Raw genomic sequence first — 19,147 nt, forward strand, 5'->3', positions numbered from 1 at the left:
ATTCCCATTGAGATTGCTGACAAAATTTGAGAAAAAATTACCCAAATTAATTCCAGAGCAGTCAGTATCTCTTTTTTTTAAATAATTAAATGAAAAAAAAAAAAAAAAAAAAAAAAAAAAATTTTTTTAATCAGTTACTCAGTATAGTTTCTTGTAGAATTTCAGGAGGAAATTCATATACATTAATTGCGTATGATCAAAATAGTTGTGCAAATAAATGAATTTACAGTCTGCATATGCTCAGTGTTCGTCAGAATGAAACACCAGGGCACAAACATTAGGGCAAAAGCAAAATAATATTCATAACCACTAGGTTGATTAAATGTTTTTTCTCCTTTAAAATGAAAAGTGATGAGGACTTGTCTTCCTGTGTGGTTCTTTATAAAGTGGTATAGTTCCAGTTTAAGAGCCCTGAATTCGCTCCATATTAACAGAACACCATCAATTTCAGCCTTAGTATATCTGAGAATCTAACACTTAACAAAACTTTTAAGATGTAAGTTTGCACACTGAGTGAAAATGAAACATTGAAATTAATGGATCATCCAAGACTTGATTTTAAAATTAGATGTCATTTTGTCTTCTCACTTAAAAGCACAACATTGACAATGTTTAATAATTTCTTCTGCTAGCTTTAAGAAAACTTTCTCTCCCAGATCTACAAAAGTAAGTATGTGATTTTTTCAGATCAGTTAGGATAATTCTTAATTTATAACAATAATATAATAATAAAAACTCAACAAGAATAAATGGAAAATCAGTAAGAATTCTGTGTAAGACAACAGGTATTCTGTGTAAGACTCTGTGTAACACTTCATGCAAGTGGGCATGAAGCAGCAGTCATGTCAATTGTACAGGACCTAAGCTGAAGCTGACATGCATAAGAAACTTGCATATAAATGTAGACTTTCACTTATTTGTAAAATTTGCACAATATTTCACTTGTTTAATTATGTTGGAATGTCAGAATAGTTGGAAGTGTTCAGTAAGTGGCTTGAACACAAAATAATCACTTTTGTTCAACCATTTAGAAGTAGTTGTGTTATTTGAATTCTTATTTATAGAACAAAAGCATCATTTTGTGTCAGTAAGATTGCAATAAACACCCATTAGAGGACCTGAACTGCGAGTCTGGTTTACTGATTTGTTACATCTTCCTTGTGTAATAAGATCAGGTATGATTCTATGAAGATGTAATAATACTAATATAAGCTGAATCTTGTTTCCCTATAAAGCAAAATCATGAAGGTGAAGACGTTCTTCATAGGCCAAGAACTTTGAGATTAATAGTTTCCCATATTTTTCTTCAGATGAGTATATCAGAGTCTTGATCTACAAAGCTGAAGATTTTAGATGCAGAGTAATCAAACCAGAAAAGAGTAAAGTACGTGTACTGAGTGTGACGAGGTAGATAACAGATTTGAACAAGAGTCTGATCTTTGCCGACAGTGTCTTTGCAGGGTGGACTTTGTCATCTTCCCCTGTCCTGCTGTCTTCCTTTTCAGCCATGGAATCCTATTATTTTGGTTAGAAAAGACCTTTAAGACCATCAAATCCAGCCGTTAACCTAGCACACTCAAGTCCGCCACTAATCCATGTCCTTTAACACCACATCTACATGGTTTTTAAATATTACCAGAGATGGTCACTCCATCACTGCCCTGGGCAGCCTGTTGCAGGGCCTGACAACCTTTTCAGTGAAGAAATACTATCCAATCTAAACCTCCACTGGCATAACTTGAAGCCATTTTCTTGCTACCTGGGAGAAGAGTTTGAGGCCTATCTTGCTCCAATCTCCTTCCAAGTAGCTATAGAGAGTAAGAAGGTGTCGTCTCAGACATCCTTTACTCCAGACTAGCCAACCCCAGTTCCCTCAGACACTCCTGATAAGACTTGTGCTCCAGAACCTTCACTAGATCTGTTGCCCCTCTCTGGACTCATTCCAGCCCCACAATGGCCTTCTTGTTGTGAGGAGCCAAAACATGCCCCCAAGGATTCCAGGTGCAGCCTCACCAGTGCTGAATATAGAGGGACAACGATTTCGCAGTTCAGTCAGCCACAGAAGATACAAGCCTGGATGGTGTTGGCCTTCTTGGCCGCCTGGTCACACTGCTAGCTCATGTTCATGAGCTGTAAATCAACACCCCCAGATCCTTTTCATCTGGACAGCTCTCCAGCCACTCTTCCCGAAACCTGGAGCATTTTATGGGGAGGTTGCGACCCTATTGTAGAACTTGACACTTGGCCTTATTGAGTCTGACACAATTGGCCTTATGGAATCTGATACAATTGCACCTCAGCTCATTGATCCAGCCTGTCTAGATGCTTCTGTAAAGCCTTTCTACCTTCAGCCAGATCAACTTGGTTCCATTGGCAGTACATCACCATTCTAAAGGCTTTTTATGTTAGAAAGCCATTCCTCATTGTATGTCTAAAAAGTCTCCTTCCTATTATTTTCATTTTTGGCTTTTTGGATTGCTTTTTGTTGCAAGCAAGCCTTCCTCCAAGCTTATGCTTGTCTGCTTGCATGTCCTGGGCTGCATTCTCGGGGCTGCCCTCAGCAGATCCAAAGCATTTCCAAAAGAGAGGTAAAACACAGATTATCTTTATGGAAGATTGTTTTGGGATCACACCACATAATTTAGCCAATCATTTATTATAAAGAACAATGCTTCCTGGTGCAAAATCTCTCATTCATCTTTGTCAAATACCTTCTTTTAAGACAATAGAGTGGAAATTGATGTTACGGGTTACTTAAAAAATATTATTGCATGTTTATGATTGCATTTTTTTGAGTTTTATATGCTAGCAATGCATTATTGCAAACATCTTTGTCATTCTTTGGCAATTTTATGTATATATCATTATTATATGCCATTTCTACTCAGATTTTTAGAAGAAAAAATGTTTGGTTCTATTTTCCATCATAACAATATTGTGTTAGCAGTAATGAATGTAATTTAAATTGTGCTGTTACTGAACTCTTTGTTATATTGCTCTTGAAAACATTTCCAGCTAACATAGGAGAAACATAATAGCTATGTAAAGAAACCAAGTTTTGCTCCCTCAGCTTGGCTTATTCTATTTTTCTATTTAACATAAAGACATACTTTAATATTCAAAGGATGTAACCATGTAGGTGAAAATGTCAAGCATTTCAAAATTCATGAAAAAAAAGTATTTATTTTATATGTAAAGCTAGAAAAGAAAGAAGCAATCTGCAAAATCTAGGTTTAGTTCTCACAACATTGAGATTTTACTTCTTAGGGAGAACAGAACTAATTAATTTGTTTTCAGCTGTCTGTAACCCTACTGACATTACACTTTGAAATATAAGTAATTATCTAAGAAAAAGAAAGCAAAATTAAACAATTGTAGAATGATCTGCTTCAGAGCTATAGAATATGTGTGGCATTATATATGAAGTAAAAAAAAAAAAAAAAAAAAAAAAAAAAAAAAAAAAAAGACTGTGTTGGTAGTAAACAACTCTCTTCACAAAAAGTTCACCTTTCCTCTTTAAATAGTAAGAAATTGTTAAACATTCATTTAAATATAAACTTCTGAATTAAATTAATTATCTGGTTGAAATGTTTAAGTCAAGTAGACTTAAGGACTTTTTTTTTTTTTGTTCCCCCAGTAACTTATGAGATTTAGTAGACTGTGCAAACAATTAAATGTACAAATTACTATGTGACACAACAGTTTAATAAACAACACCTAGAATTTTTGCATGTGTTGTGAAGCTCTGCACAAACAGCATTGAACACCACCACATTCAACAAGAGCCCCAGCTGCTTTTACAAACTGAGACCTCAACTGAAGCATGACTGAAATTGGTAGAAGTGCTCAGTAATTCTGTGAGATTTTTTTTAGACTACATACAGGAAAAAAAAAAAAAAAAAAGAAAAAAAAAAAAAACAATATTCCTCTCAGAGTTAGAAACAGAAGATGAGATCTAACATGCTTTCAGTTTTGAGTTTAAGATGGATTTTGTATTTGAGTCTTTTTATTGTCTGGTCCTCCCTATTCTTCTTAAGATTATGGCTAATTTTTGCAAATAACATCTAATTACTTCTTCAAGTGCTCTGTTCCACAAAAGAAGCTCCTTAGTTTGAGCACACATACGCCTGCTTGAGTATGTAAACTTGAGTATATAATATTACTTGTTTGAGTATATGATATTACCTTTTCTTCTTAACACTAGATACAAACACATTAAGATTCTGAGTGGCTTTCACATGACATGAAATGTAGGAGTCATTTATAGCATTAACATAAAAATAGCCCTACTTATAGTGTTTGGCTGAGTGAGACAACTCTTTTTAGGGCCACAAATTTTCTCTTAAAATGAGTTTGTTGCAACATTTTATTACATCATTTGTTAAAATTCGTTCTGAGCACAGGTTGTGAATATTTTTTTGCTAGTTTGTGAGCTCAAGCCCTTACCCTAATGGAGTGAAAGGTTATGGCATTCTTTGCTTAAATAGTAAGCATTTAATGAGGGGAGCTTACCATAATTTTTCCTGTGTTTCATTTTTATAAGGCCTGGTTTTCTGTCTTAAAATTATTTACATTTACAAATCAAAGCATCTATTTTTATTACTATTTTTAAGAATTAAACTTACAGAATTTTAGTACACAGATTATATTGAATCTGAGGGATATGACACAACTAAGTGGTATCGGGGCATTGTAAACCTAAACTGACTTTCTGTATCAAGACATGTTTAACACAATCCAAGTTCATTGCATCAAGAGTTCAATGGCACAATTGTGTGGTCCTGTATCCACATAATATTGCATGTTTATCAGCATGTCCAGGATGGGGACAGGAGCAACTTTCCAGCAGACACTGTTCTAACAATTAATACTCACTCTTGTGGCACTGTCAAAGTATCTTCTTCACTGGAAAATACATTTTCCAGGTTCCCAGCTGGACTCAAAATGAAGATAATTTCATCTATTTTCTTTGCCTGAGGATTTCTTGCATATGTGTGAATATATTTTTTTCATGTGTGACAAAAGAAGGGTTTTCGTGGGTGTATTGCTTGCCTTCTATTTGTACACAGTTTCTTTCCATACCCACAGCAGAACAGTGGACAATGATTAATTACTTCCTAATAAATTACATAAAATAGTCTACCTCGTTCAAACGGTTGTGGCACAAATGTGAAACTCTGTTAACATGATCTTAATTTCTCTTCTATTAGGAATTTGAAGAGAATTAGGCCTCCACAGATTCACAGTTACATATTCATTCTCTCAAAACATTAAGGCATAGATATAATTGTAAATAATTATCAAGAATTCAAAAGACTGCAAGTGTCATGTTAAGATTTCTACATTTAATTTCATTCGCTCACCAAGAGTTGCCACATAGTAATAATTGTGCCCCAATAATATTGGGCAGTTTACAGTAGCTATAGATCTGGCTGAGGTTACTGAGAATGTATATTAAAGATATTTCTGTGTACATATATGTATGTGTGTGTATATATGTGTATATATATGTAAACGTGAACTCTCAGGATTTTCCAACAAGCAGCTAATCTAAGGATTTAACATAATGTATTTCCTACATATATATCAGATGAAACAGATCACTCATATTCCCTGACAAGCCTAAAAGACAGTCTGTTAAATTAGGTGAAATAAACTCAAGAAAATGTTAGGGGGTTTTGGTTTTGGTTTGGGGTTTTTTTTTGGTTTGTTTTGTTTTTCTGCATGCTTGTATAGAAGTTTCTTTAATCCAATGCCCATTTCACAGTTGAGTTATAAACTCCAGAGCAAGTTACAAGGGAATACTGAGGGACTTTCATTTATACTGCCACCAGACATAACTTTAATGCTGTTCTTGCATTTAACATCTTTCATCAGTTTACTGGAGCATGAGTCCTATAGTGTACCTCATTGAACTTACCAGTACCTAAGATAGAAATACATTTACAGAACAGCTCCCAGGAGATTAAAATGGAAAAGCAGTTATTTTATTGCAGATGTACTAATTTATAGTGTACCATTAGTATAAGCTTTTCCATTAACTCACTGAACACTTTAATACCGAAAAGAATGTGAATTGAGTTGCTTCTCCCCCTCCCCACCCTACTCTAGACATGTGTTTCTGTAGTATAATCAGCTTTCAAAGCAAATGTTTTGCAATAGCACTAAATGGTAAAAATACTTTAGCAACGCATAAATGAAAGATATATTTTAACGTCAAAGGGATTGTTTATGCTATGATATAGGAAAGCAAAGTTTTAATTAGGAAAGATTTCATGTAGCTCTTCTTTCAAGTCAGCTCCTGGTAACATAACATTTGCATACATTTCATCTTACATTGACTTAAGTGGATTTTTTTTTCTGGTAAAACTGATTAGTGTTGAATTTAAAACAGAAATGAATATGAAGAACTGGCAAGGGCAGGGGAAGCTGCTTATGTTTGGGTTTTGTTTGCTTCTTTTGTCTGTTTGCTTGCTTGTTTTCATGGATTTGTGTTTTGTTCTGCTTTATTTTTTTATATTTTTTTAATGAGAGATTCAATGATGGAATAAAACTGAGATTAATATTTGGTGAGTTAGTACTGCAAATCTCTGTAAGGTGATAATGTAAACAATTAGAAATTTGTAGTTACAGTGTAGTATTCATCCAACCCACTGGACAGTCCAGAGGAACTATCTGAATCATTAGGTTTAGTGGTGATTTTTTATTTTATTTTTTTCTGAAAACATGATTCAAGCAAAATTTAAAAATTAAAAGAAAACAGCAAAGTCTTAGGTTTACTTTTCTTTGAACTCATTTCCTACACACACACATATATATAGTTTATTTAATTTTTAGTTTCTATTTCACTTTGTAAACAAGGAGTGGGGTTCATAAATTAATTTGCTGGACTTTTTTTGGCTTTTGTTTTTTTTTTAAATTTTTGAATTCACACACTTTCTTTTTGGTTGGGGAAATTAATAAACAAAATAATCTGTGAATATTTCTACTTTCTACTTTTTGCTATTTCTCTTATTCCTAACTACTTGGAAAAGAACTGGAACAAAAAAAAATATATATATTTTTTTTTTCATTAATATCCTTCACATTTCCATATAAAAGGTCTTCATTTTCATTATTTGAAATTATTTGTAGGACAGCTTTGATTTCTCCAAATGTCTGTGGAACAAATATGAGATAAATATGCCAGGAATAATTGTTCACAATTATTCTTTTTCTTAGCTGAAAAGGCAGGAATAGAATTACATAACTCAAGGACAAAATGGATTTAAAAGGTTAAATACGTTTCATAGATTATATTTGATTTTATTCACAAAATAAACTTCAGTTATAGATAAAAGCTAGATGATTTTTGTATGAAAATAAATAAAAGTTAAATAAATACTTGAATTTAACAAAAACAGAAATGTAGTAACAGTGTGTAAAAAAGTGGTGTATGATGGTTTGTTTTTTTATTTTAAAAAGTAGCAAAGTAGATCACAGGGACCAATTTTTTTAAGCATTTTCTTTTTCTCTGAAGAAAGTTAGACTTGTTTATTTGTTTGTTTTAAGGTTATAATTTTATGTCCAAAAGTCATACTGAAAACCCTTGATATTTGTACATTTTCCCATTCTGCTTGTGGGACATAACTGCTAAAATTTCAACCATTTAAACAGGAAAAAGGATTAAAATATATTAATGCTGCCTCTCACAATGCTAGACCACTAAATAAGTATTTCTTTTGTTAACCAGCTGAGAAAGTGCTGGTCTTTTCAAAAAACAAAACAAAACAAGAGAAACTAAAATCTCCTCAAATGAAAAAAAAAAAACTTTATAAACTAGTCACTGAATGCTAATAGCATCACCCACGAGCAACCATAATAGAGATATTTTTTTATTATTATTTTTTTTTTCCTTTGCTTCTGGTCATTTCTTCACATTATTGTTCTTACTGAATTTTGACATTTGCACATGAAAAGCAAAGCTACTGTTACAAAACAGAATATAGTAGACTGGCAATCTTGTTACATTCTCTTTAATGCCAAAGAATTATTTTGAAACATCTATCATATAACCCTCCACATTAATCCTCTACCATTGAAACAAAGTAGAAAATTATTTTTTTTTTTTAATACAGCAAAGAAATCTTTATAAATGTATTATGAATACAAGTGAGTTACAGAGAGATTAAGCGCAATTTATGTAAATAAAAATCTCTAAGGTTTTTAACTTTTATAGATTGAAATGCCACATGTTGCACGAGAGCAGTTTGACTGAACCAAACAGCAAACTGCCTCTATTGCTGTAAGGGTACAAACAAACTGAAATGAATTGCAATAATCCAGCGTTTTGTTCTCTTAGTCCCTTTTTGAAAAATTTGTAATGGCTCATAACTGACTGTGAAAGAAACTTTAGCAGAGCAATAGAAGTGTATCAAGGTAATAACCACATCTTCGATACAGAATTAAGAGAAGAAAAATAAGGCACAGTAACCCAGATAAAGTTTTTCAGAACAGAACCAGTGTTCTTTTGATACTTGTCACTATGCCAACTACCAGGCAATATGAGAGACTGTAGTTTTCTATTTCATTAGCTGCCAGAGTGCTAAATTGATAAGTGTTCCATGACTTATTCAAGAGAAATTACTTTTTTTGTGTGTATCTTACTCTGCTTGGTGTCTCAGAATCAATTTCACTGTGAGATAACAAATACCACAACAAGATTAAAACTGCTTAAAAGGAATTTTTGAAAGGAAAGAAAGGCAAATAAATAAAATTTCTCTTCAACAGAGACTTTTCCTCTCCAGTGGAGAAATTACTGTTCAATGGATAAAGGTGTTCCTGCCTCATTTTGAACAGTTTTCAAATATTTTACTTCTTTGTTGATTTCAACAAATTGTTCCTTATGTAGAAAACAATTATAATTCAGCAATTCCATAGCCACCAGCACAATTGCTGTCAAGAACTATAACCTCATACATGTGGCATTTCAGATACTGTCTTTATCAAACTTTGACAAATTTATTTCCTATGTAAAACTATAGTCATGTGTCAACAATTTTTCATTTCAAGTAGTAAAGTTAGGACATTCAGTAAACCAAGTTCTTAAACTGAACATGAGAAGTTATGTGGATTTATATTCTTTATTATAGATTAATGAACCCCCCACAATTCAGGAGGGGATGGTCAATGGTATGGTGCATCACACAGATATTCACAAGTCTATGGGGCCAGACGGAACACACATGAGAGTCCTGAGAAAGCTGGTGGGACTGTTCACCAAGTCACTTTCCGTCATTTATCAGCAGTCTTGGGTTGGAAGTCAGCCAATTTGACACTGATATATAAAAAGGTGTGGAAAGATGATCCAGAAAATTACAGGTCTGTTATTTTGATTTCAGTACTGTGGAAGCTGGTAGGGCAGAACATCACGAGCATCATTATGTGGTACATTCAGGACAACCAGCTGGTCAGGCACAGTCAGTATTGCTGATTCTGAGTCAAACCGTAACAATGACACACTTTGGATGGCTTCCCTAAAGTCAGAAAGAAGACCATGCTTTTTTTCTTTACACATGGTCTTTTTTTAAAAAACATTTTCCTAGGTTTCAGATATGGCATAAAGGATATGAACCATGTTTAGTCCCATTTTTTTAGTGCCCTTGGGAACTAAACTGTAAGAAGTCAGAAGAAATTAGTTAGAAGCTGCCACAAGGTCTTTTTTTGTCAAATGACACATCTTTGGCTTAAAAGAATAATTTCAACCTCCTTCAGTATTATCCTGGCCTGGCCAGACCCTTGAAAGAGGCTATCCTTTGATAGAGAGTATTACTGGCTAACCCAGATATGCCACAACAGGTGAGTACATAGGTGTTATGTTAATCACCCTACATGCTCTTCTTCCAGTAGAAATTTGAGAAAGGTAACTAAAATGTTTTGGGGAAGTACAGCCCTCAGCTACTCTTCAGTAAGATTGTCCTGTGTTCAGGCCAGTAAGGTACCTGCAAGTCAGAAGCATGGCTAGGTGATGAAATTAGCCTAAATTAATCTGCATTGCAGCTGAAACAGCTTAGATAGAGTCAGATGATGCCCAGAAGTATAAGATATTAACAAATTCCTAATGAAAAAAAAAAAAAAACAAAACGTAAGAGGAATATACTGTGTCACAGATTCTGAGCACACAGGAAGAAGTGAGAAGTCTGATAAGAGACTCATTAAAAGAATTCTAACCCATTAAATTAAATAGAGCTGTGTAGGAGGAAAGAGCTGGTGACAGTAAGAGTGGAGGGAGAGACTGGCTTCATGGGAGGAAAAGATCAAGTGGTCAAGAATGAGAGGTACTGAATATTCCAGAGAAGCAAACACAATCTGCAGCATGTAAACAGATCAGATCTAGATTTTTAATTTAAAAGTCTGTGCATTTTGAAAATCCCAGATTTTTGAAAAATCTAAATTGTTTACATGGCTTAAATAATGTTTCAAAAAGCATAAAGGACTTAAGGTACACACATCCAAACATCAAAAAGCAGAATGCTCTCACCCAGAAGCAAAATAAAAGCATAATTTCTCTGGTCTTGTGTGGAGGAGTCATTGCTGTTTTTCTGATATTGAATGCTGGATTATTATTTTCTCTCCCTTTTTTCTTTGGAAAAAAAATTGAAGTATTTTATTCAAGTAGAAATTTTTAAGATAGTGTCAACAATCATTAAAACAACCAGATTAAGTATAACTAGGTTAAGATCCAAGGATTAAAATGTCATTTGAATCTATGCTTATATAAGCACCTCAAAAAATCAAAAAGTAAAATTCTCCAGTTTTCTAAATTTTCCAGTTCTTTAACAATCAGATTTTTTTTTTACTGTGTTGTTTTTAATCGCACTTTCTTAGTGTAGGAAACAGTGCCACTCTCCTAAAAGCTACATGGCTCACAAGACAGGGACTAGGCATCAAATGGCTGCCCATAAACTATATGGGGACTTTGCCTATCTCCCCTCTCATCCCTGTCACAAACTACAGACTGGACTCCGTGTTGGAGACAGAAAATCATGTGGTGGGAATCCACTGAAAAAATTGTGAAGCGCTGCCCAGAGGCTGTTGCCAACCCCACAGTGGTTGGACTGTAGCCCCAGGAAGAGGGTTAAACCCAATCCAGCATGGGGAAATACGCTGGGACAACTTATAAAAAGGACCAGAACACCCAGGCTCGTGCTGGCTCTTTTGAAGTGCAGAGAAGGTGCTGCCAGTCAGTGTACAGAGAGGTCTGTTGGGTCTCTGGAGAGACTAAGGGAGATATGGTCAGTCAGCCTAAAGGAGAGAGACAGTGTTGTTCCTTAGGAGTGTTGGAGAAGGCCTACATGTTCCTACAAGCTCTTGGTGAACACTGCCTATCTGTGAGGAGGAGGACGAGTGGACCTGAGTCGCGGACCATTAGGAGATGCTACAGTCACTGCCCTTCCTGCCCTCATGACACGATTAAACTTTTCCACCAGTGAGACAGGAGGACAGTGAAAACCTATTAAACAGCTGATCATCTCAGGACTTGGGTAAAGAAAAATATTTACTTGCCCTTAATCCTTCCTTGCCCATTTATTCAGCCCTTATCCCTATTCCCTCTGCAATCCCTTTAACCATCTGCTAGGCATGCCTCCCACCTCTTCCTTTCCCATTCCTTTCCCTTTCTCCTTATTGTTATTGCTATTGCTTAAATCAATGGGGTGTTGTTGCTGTTGTTAATTGAAATTTCCTTGGCATAGTATTATTGTTGTTTTCCGTTATTCCTTATCATGATTATTGTTACTACTGTTTCCTGGTTACTCTCTTTGAACCTCCTGCCCCAAATTGGTTTATTTATCCCATCAATAAACTGTGTATTTGTAAATTCCAAATGGGTTTCGGCTGTCTGTATTAGAAACATTAGTGAGTATTAGACAAGTGTTTCACCCAAAAAGTCAGTGCTGAAGGGATTGCTCCTCTGTGAGAGGCGAGCGCCTTGTGCAGACCTCTTGGCAGATCCTGGTAAACAAAAATCTCTCCAAAAAGGGAAATAAGCAAGTTGCAGAGCACAACTTACAAACCAATGCTCATACGTGATGAACTGTTTGTCTAAGTAAGAACATATGTATGAAACTGTAGAAAAGCAGCTTCTCAGGAGATGAAAGCGGTGCTGTTGAAAGGGAAGTTACTGTGATATTTGAATAATGACTTGATAAACTATTTATTTAGAGAAGGATGAAGCATAGAAAAGAGCTAATTCCTGTTTTAAGTTTCATTTAGAATGTTGGTAAATTATTAACAAGTAGCTGAAAGTTCTATAATTTTAAAATGTCCAGCATAAGGCAGACTCTTTCAAATCATTGCCAGCTTACACCTTTTACAGTTTCTTAGAAGTGAGTACATGATTTCTAAACCAAAAGCATAGCAAACGTGGAGCTTATTTCAACCCAGCTTTCTCTAAGTAAAATGTCTTTCTAAGCAGGCTATTTATCTTACATAGAGCTTCAGATACCTATGTATTCTATTGTCCATGGCAATATTGTTTTCACACCAAATTGATATAGAAAGACTTGAATTACTAGGTAAGACTAAACGACTTAATTTAAGCAGTGAAAAGCAAACAATTACCAGCTTGTGTTATGCAAAAACTAGAAAATAAATAAATGAGCCTAACCAAGAAGGTTGATTTTGAAAAGAAGTTGCATTGGCCACAGTCATAAATTACTGCTATAATCCACAACATTTCTACCAAAACCAACAGATGTGAAGTTTACAGCTTTATCAGTGTAATATCAATTAAACATAAAGATCTTAACTAATTTAAATGAAAATTGGGTGCCTAAGTAATGTAAGGTTCTTATAATGGCATAATGTACTTTGAATATTAATTGCTTAGTAGATTGTATTGGATAAAAGTATTTAGTCAGCTATTGCATTGTTATTTTATTAGATTTGTTAAACTAGCAAGAAGGTTTTGTTTTTTTAAGTAAATCAGCTTGTTGGCTTGTTTGTTTATATATATATTTAACAGAAATTATATAAAATTGTAGATGTAGGTAAGACTGAACAAATCTTAACTATTGTAATACAATAATGAAAATTGCTTATATAAAAACACGGCTTTTAAATATAATTATGTTAATGCTTTCTCCTGTAAAATTCAGAGAAAGAAGTTGAGTTGAATTTCTATTTGTATTAAACATTCTTCTGTCTCAATATATCTTGGATGACTATCTAAGGTTAAAGATTATACTATAATTTCTACATTTAAAAACTTCACATGAAGACTCATGTAAAAAGTCTTAATATGGCATTTCATTGAATTTTAGATTCAGAGGTTTGGCATTAATTCTAAGAATCTTATCTTGCAAGCTTTTTTTCTTCCTTGAGGTTTGAAAACTTGAAATCACTAATGAAGCAGCAAGACTAGTCCAGATTAGTCTTTAAATTTTACTGAATACAGTAAATTAAGATCTTTTAGGGAAAAAAAAATGCCCCAGAACTCTTACACCCCAAGTTCTAGTGGCATGTAAACATTTGGATTGCCATGTCTATTCTAATCTATGCTAAATGAATTCAATATCAGTGCTTCCACAGCTGTACATACCAATTAATATGATTATTAGTTCAGTAATAGTTTTTTGGGGGGGTTCTAGTTTGAGAATAGTATATTACGTAGGTACAATTAATTTAGATTAATATTAAATAGATGAAATATAAGCAACCATGACATTGCCCAGATTGTTATTGCAGCTACAAGTTTTAATTTTACTGTTATGCAATGTACTTCGCTTTTAGCATTGCTAACTTTATATAAAGTGCTTTTCTGGGGAAATTTAATGCTATCTGAGATTAAGATTGTACTGAGCAACTAGGTAGATTCAAATTTAAAATAGCAGAAATTCAATTTTCAATTAGTACTTTACACTAATTAGCTATGTTACTTAATTTATTTCTGTAGGTTATGTGCTTTCATCTGTGATACTCTTATTTCATTTTTTAACCTTATCTGCAACACAGCAGAGAAATCATCCCACTTTAAGGCTCCTATTTACATTTTCTCTGTTAGAAGATAGAATTTAAATTAACTGTAACTAACATCTCTACATTTCCATTATGTCAAATTGAAATTAGTCTTAAAATATAAGAATAAATTCCTTATCCAGAGAAACTTAGTATTAGTTCCTAACATTTTTTTATGATTAACCAGATCCTGTCTGTTTTATGAGTTTGATTCCTATTTGTAACAACTCTGATATTTATGTACATAATGCATAAAAGTGACTTCCTGGAGAATCATCACTTTAGTTTAGATACACAGGAGAAACTGACAAATTCTGTAAGCAATCTCAGTGCCTGGGAAGTCTTTTAATTAGAAAATAATTTCACCTAGTTACAAAACTGTAGTATACTATTATTTTCTCTTGATTATTTGATCTGATTATTTGATCTGATAAGAGATTGGCTGGATGGCCACACCTAGAGAGTTATCGTCAATGGCTCAATGTCCAAATGGAGGCAGGTGACGAGTGGTGTCCCTCACGGGTCAGTACTAAGACCAGAGCTGTTTAACATCTTTGTTGGAGACATGGACAGTGAGATTGATTTTATCCTCAGCAAGTTTGCTGACGATACCAAGCTGTGTGGTGTGGTTGACACCCAAGAGGGAAGGGACCATCCAGAGGGACCTTGACAGGCTGGAGGGGTGGGCCAACCTCATGAAGTTCAACAAGGCCAAGTACAAGGTCCTGCACCTGGGTCGGTCCAACTCCAGGCACAAATACAGGCTTGGGGAGAATGGCTGGAGAGCAGCCCTGAGGAGAAGGACTTGGGGTGGTAGTTGATGAGAAGCTTGACATGAGGCACCAGTGTGTGCTGGAGCCCAGAGAGGCAGTTGTGTCCTGGGCTACATCAAAAGTGTGGCCAGCAGAGCCAGGGAGGTGATTCTGACCCTCTGCTCTGGTGAGACCCTACCTGGAGTACTGTGTACAGTTCTGGGGCCCTCAGCACAAGAAAGATATGGGCCTGGCCTGGAGCACCTCTGCTATGAAGACAGACTGAGAGAGTTGGGGCTGTTCAGCCTAGAGAAGAGAAGGCTCTGGGGAGACCTTATAGGACCTTCCAGTACTTGAAAGGTGCCTACGGGAAAGCTGGGGAAGGGCTTTTCATCAGAGAAGATAGTGACAGGACAAGGGGTAATGATTTTAAACTGAGAGTGGAGATATTTAGGTTAGATATTAGGAAGAAATTCTTCACTGTCAGGGTGATGAGGAATTGGAATGAGTTGCCCAGGGAGGTTGTTGGTGCCCTATCCCTAGAGGTATTTAAGGCCAGGTTGGATGAGGTTTTGTGCAACCTGATCTAGTGGTAGGGTTCCCTGCTTATGGCAGGGGGTTGGGACTTTAAGGATGATCTTTAAGGTCCATTCCAACCTCAATAATTCTATGATTCTATGATTCTTTTCACCCTGTCACATCCCTTTGTTTAATGCTGCTGGTCAGTTACTATCCAGTCTTTCTGAGTATTGAAATGTAGTCATCCAGAGGACCTGGGAACCACTTAAAGATTAAGTCCTAGCCTGTTAAATATAAGAATAATTTTTAAAAAGTATATAAAGCAGTGCTTATTTGTTCAGTGTTAATTTCTGGAATACATGAGTTCTGAATTTATGATCTCTACTGGTGGCTACTGGTGTCTGACATCCATTCCTTGGATCTCCTGTTGACCTTGTTGCTGTCCCAAGGCCTTAACGCATTCCCCACCTTGTCTTGTGGACTTGGTGATACGTCCCTTGGCTTACAATCAGACTCTTGTTTTTCTTTCTGTGCCATTTGCTCCTCCAGTGTCTCCAGTTTAACACTCTTCTTGGCTATGATACGTGCCTTGAGCATTAACCACTTCAGCTACATAGGTGCTAGCAAATAAGACTACACAGCTCTGGCCTCAGTGTCAACCAGCTTATATCAATCCTTATTCACAAAAATAGGGCAGTCATTGGTAAGCCACCACTCACCTCTGCAAACTCTGAAACTGCTTTGAAGTGATGCCAAGGATAGTTCTCCCCTAACATGAAAGATAACTGAGTTATAATGCCTAAGTGCCTACAGTCACCAGGCTGGCTAGTATGGATATAGCCTCTGTTCTGTAAATTCATCTCTGGTTTTATATTTGGCACCAGTCTACAAAAGTTTTACTCTGGTTTTCATTGCTAGTTACTTGGGAGAAGAAACCAACACCTGCCTCTCTACAATCTCCCTTCAGGTAGTTGTAGGGAGCAATGAGATCTCCCTTGAGCCTTTTCTTCTTCAGACTAAACAACCCCAGTTCTACCAAGCCTCTCCTTGTATGACACGTTCTACAAACTGCTCTTCTCCGGATATGCTCCAGAAGCTTCATGATCTTTCTTACACTGTGGGGCCCAGAAGTGAGCACGGTGTTCACAAGGTATGAGTACAGGAACACAATCCCTTCCCTACTCCTGCTGGACACACTTTTTTATACAGGCCAGAATGCTGTTGACCTTCTTGGCCACCTGGGCACATTGCTGGTTCATGTTCAGCCATCCATCCACCAGTTCTCCCAGATCCTTCTCCACCAGGCTGCTTTCCAGCTACTCTTCCTGAAGCCTGTAGTGTCGCTTGGGGTTACTGTGACCCAATTTCAGGACCCAGCGTTTGGTCTTTTTTAACCTCATCCCGTTGACCTCAGCCCATTGATCTTATCTGTCCAGATCTTCTCCACTGACTTCCTGTCCTCGTGCAGATTAACACTCTTGCTCCATTCGGTGTTGTCCGCAAATGTTCTGAGGGTGCACTTGGTTCCCACATGGAAATAATTGATAAAAATGTTAAACAGAACTGGATCCAGTACCGAGTCCTGAGGGAAACCACTTGTGACTGACCGCCAGCTGGATTTGACTCCATTTACCACAGCTCTCTGGGCCACCCAGGTGGTGTTTTATTAAGTGAAGCTTAGTGACATTTTCTCCAGGAGAATGTTGTGGGAAGTTATGTCAAAGCTTTATGGAATTCCAGGTAAATTGTACCATTTTTGATACTAGTTTCTCATTCACATTAAAATAATTTCTTATTTTTTGGAATTCAAATTTTACTGATGTGTACTTAAAACAGAAATAAATGAGAAATTTTAGTAAATTTTTTTTCAGGCTTTCTGTTAGTCCATGTGAATGGTAGTCCTCAGGTAGCTAGTATGGTTAAGCAGATGGAGTACACAAAGGACTGTAAAACAAAATGGGCAAGCACTGACAGTTCTTGCAACTCACTGAGCCATTTAAGATGAGCAATGAGTCAGAGCTGGAGTCCTATTGAGAAAGATCAATAGTGAATACATTATCATAGTTATTTCCAATGACAAGAATTATAATGCAGTATTTATTTCTAGCATTTGGATGTTTCAGTATCATTTTTATCCTCTTATGATTTGGGAAATACCTCATTCTGGTGCAAAATAGAGATATCTCACTGTGTTTAATAGTATGAATCAACTCAATCTAGGGACTGCATACATTTTTTTCACATTATGTTGGTTAATTAAACTTTCTGTGAAGATTGTGGTAATTGAGTGTAAGGCTCCTGTTAACAGCAGTAAGACTGCAAGGCAGCAATGTAGCCTTCTACAGTTTTAGCACTCCTCTGTGAGATAAAGAGGAATAAACAAACAACTAGCCTGAGGCTTTATGTCAGCTAAAACACAGAAAAAACAGGTAAGATGAAGGAAATCAGAAACACTTCTCTTAACCTAGCTGACCCTGCTCTGGCAGGGAGGGTTGGACTAAATGATCTTTCAAGGTCCCTTCCAACCCCTAGGATTCTATGATTCTAACCTAAGAAAGAGACTACATGGAAAGTACAAGGAGAGTAAAGCTAAAAATAATATAAATATTCCCAGAAGGATGAGCTTTTGCTCTCTTTACCCGCTCTGTTCTTTATTATGTTGACTTTCACAAAACTCCTTAGATCTTAAACCTCTCTTACATATTGTCCTTTTTTTTTTTTTCTCTTTTCCCCAATATGCCATCATGAATATGTCATGCCAAGATGTAAATTGGCAGCTATTCTCTTATTCTCTGTGTTCTAGAACTGCTTCAAGAAAATTATCGAAAATCTTGTAAGGAATGAAGTCAAAATCCTAACTAGAATTAAAACTGAAGGCTTTACGTCTTCTGGCTCTGTGATCCTGTATATATTTATGAGCATCTAAAATAACACATCCCTCATAAAAATATCTGGAAGTGCACTTTTCCATTTAAAGTTTACTCTTCAAGTTCAGAAAAAACACTCAACACTTACCAATTTTTAAAACCGCATTAGATTCTTTAACTAATTTTTTCAGTAAATATTGAAGCACTTTTCTTGGATGTTTTTGTTGTCAACTGTCTCGTGTTTATAATTAAGTGTTAACCTCACATCGTATGGGTGAAATATATTTTACCACTTATCTTTTGATTCTTTAGAAAGTTGTTTTGATATCCCATATATTGGGGATTGTTTTCAAAGATTTGTATATGTATATGCATATAAAATAACTTTTAGAATATTCCTCAGAAAGAAGCTCTGTTTATACCACTAATTCTTCATATAACTGCTTTAACATTGTTCTGAGAGTGGAATTTCAAAGACTATCACCAAAAGTAGGACAAAAACAATTTTTTTAATCTCTTCTCAGTTTGTTTTCTCAAGCCACTTGTCTTCAATCCTTCCTGCTTTTTCTTGATTCTTTTAGTTAGGTGGAATTTTCATGTTTAACAAACCTACACAATAAGCCAACTGTGAAACTGCTCTTCCTTACACTTAAAAAAATTGGCCATTCTTATAACTGCTTTATCAAACCATCGGAACTTGTTGGCCACCACAACTTTCCAAGTTTCAGTCATATTCAAAACTCTGCTTTTACCATTGCTGCTTATAAATTGGGTGGATGAGGGGAGGAACTGAAAAGGTAATTGCTCATTCCCAATTTAGTCTATTAATTCTGGGCTATGTTCAGCCAGATGGGCAGAAATCAACACTCAGAATAGTGGAGAACAGCTGCACATTATTAGTTAAGTGTGTATCTCGGAAATCACAAGTACTTAGAACTTTCTTAGATGCAGTAGGTAATCAGGGAAAAGAAATTATGAGCACATGCTCACACACTTCAAATACAAAGTGCATTT

This window comes from Chaetura pelagica, unplaced genomic scaffold (genome assembly GCF_000747805.2).
Source record: "Chaetura pelagica isolate M959 unplaced genomic scaffold, ChaPel_1.0 scaffold191, whole genome shotgun sequence".
NCBI lineage: Eukaryota > Metazoa > Chordata > Aves > Apodiformes > Apodidae > Chaetura > Chaetura pelagica.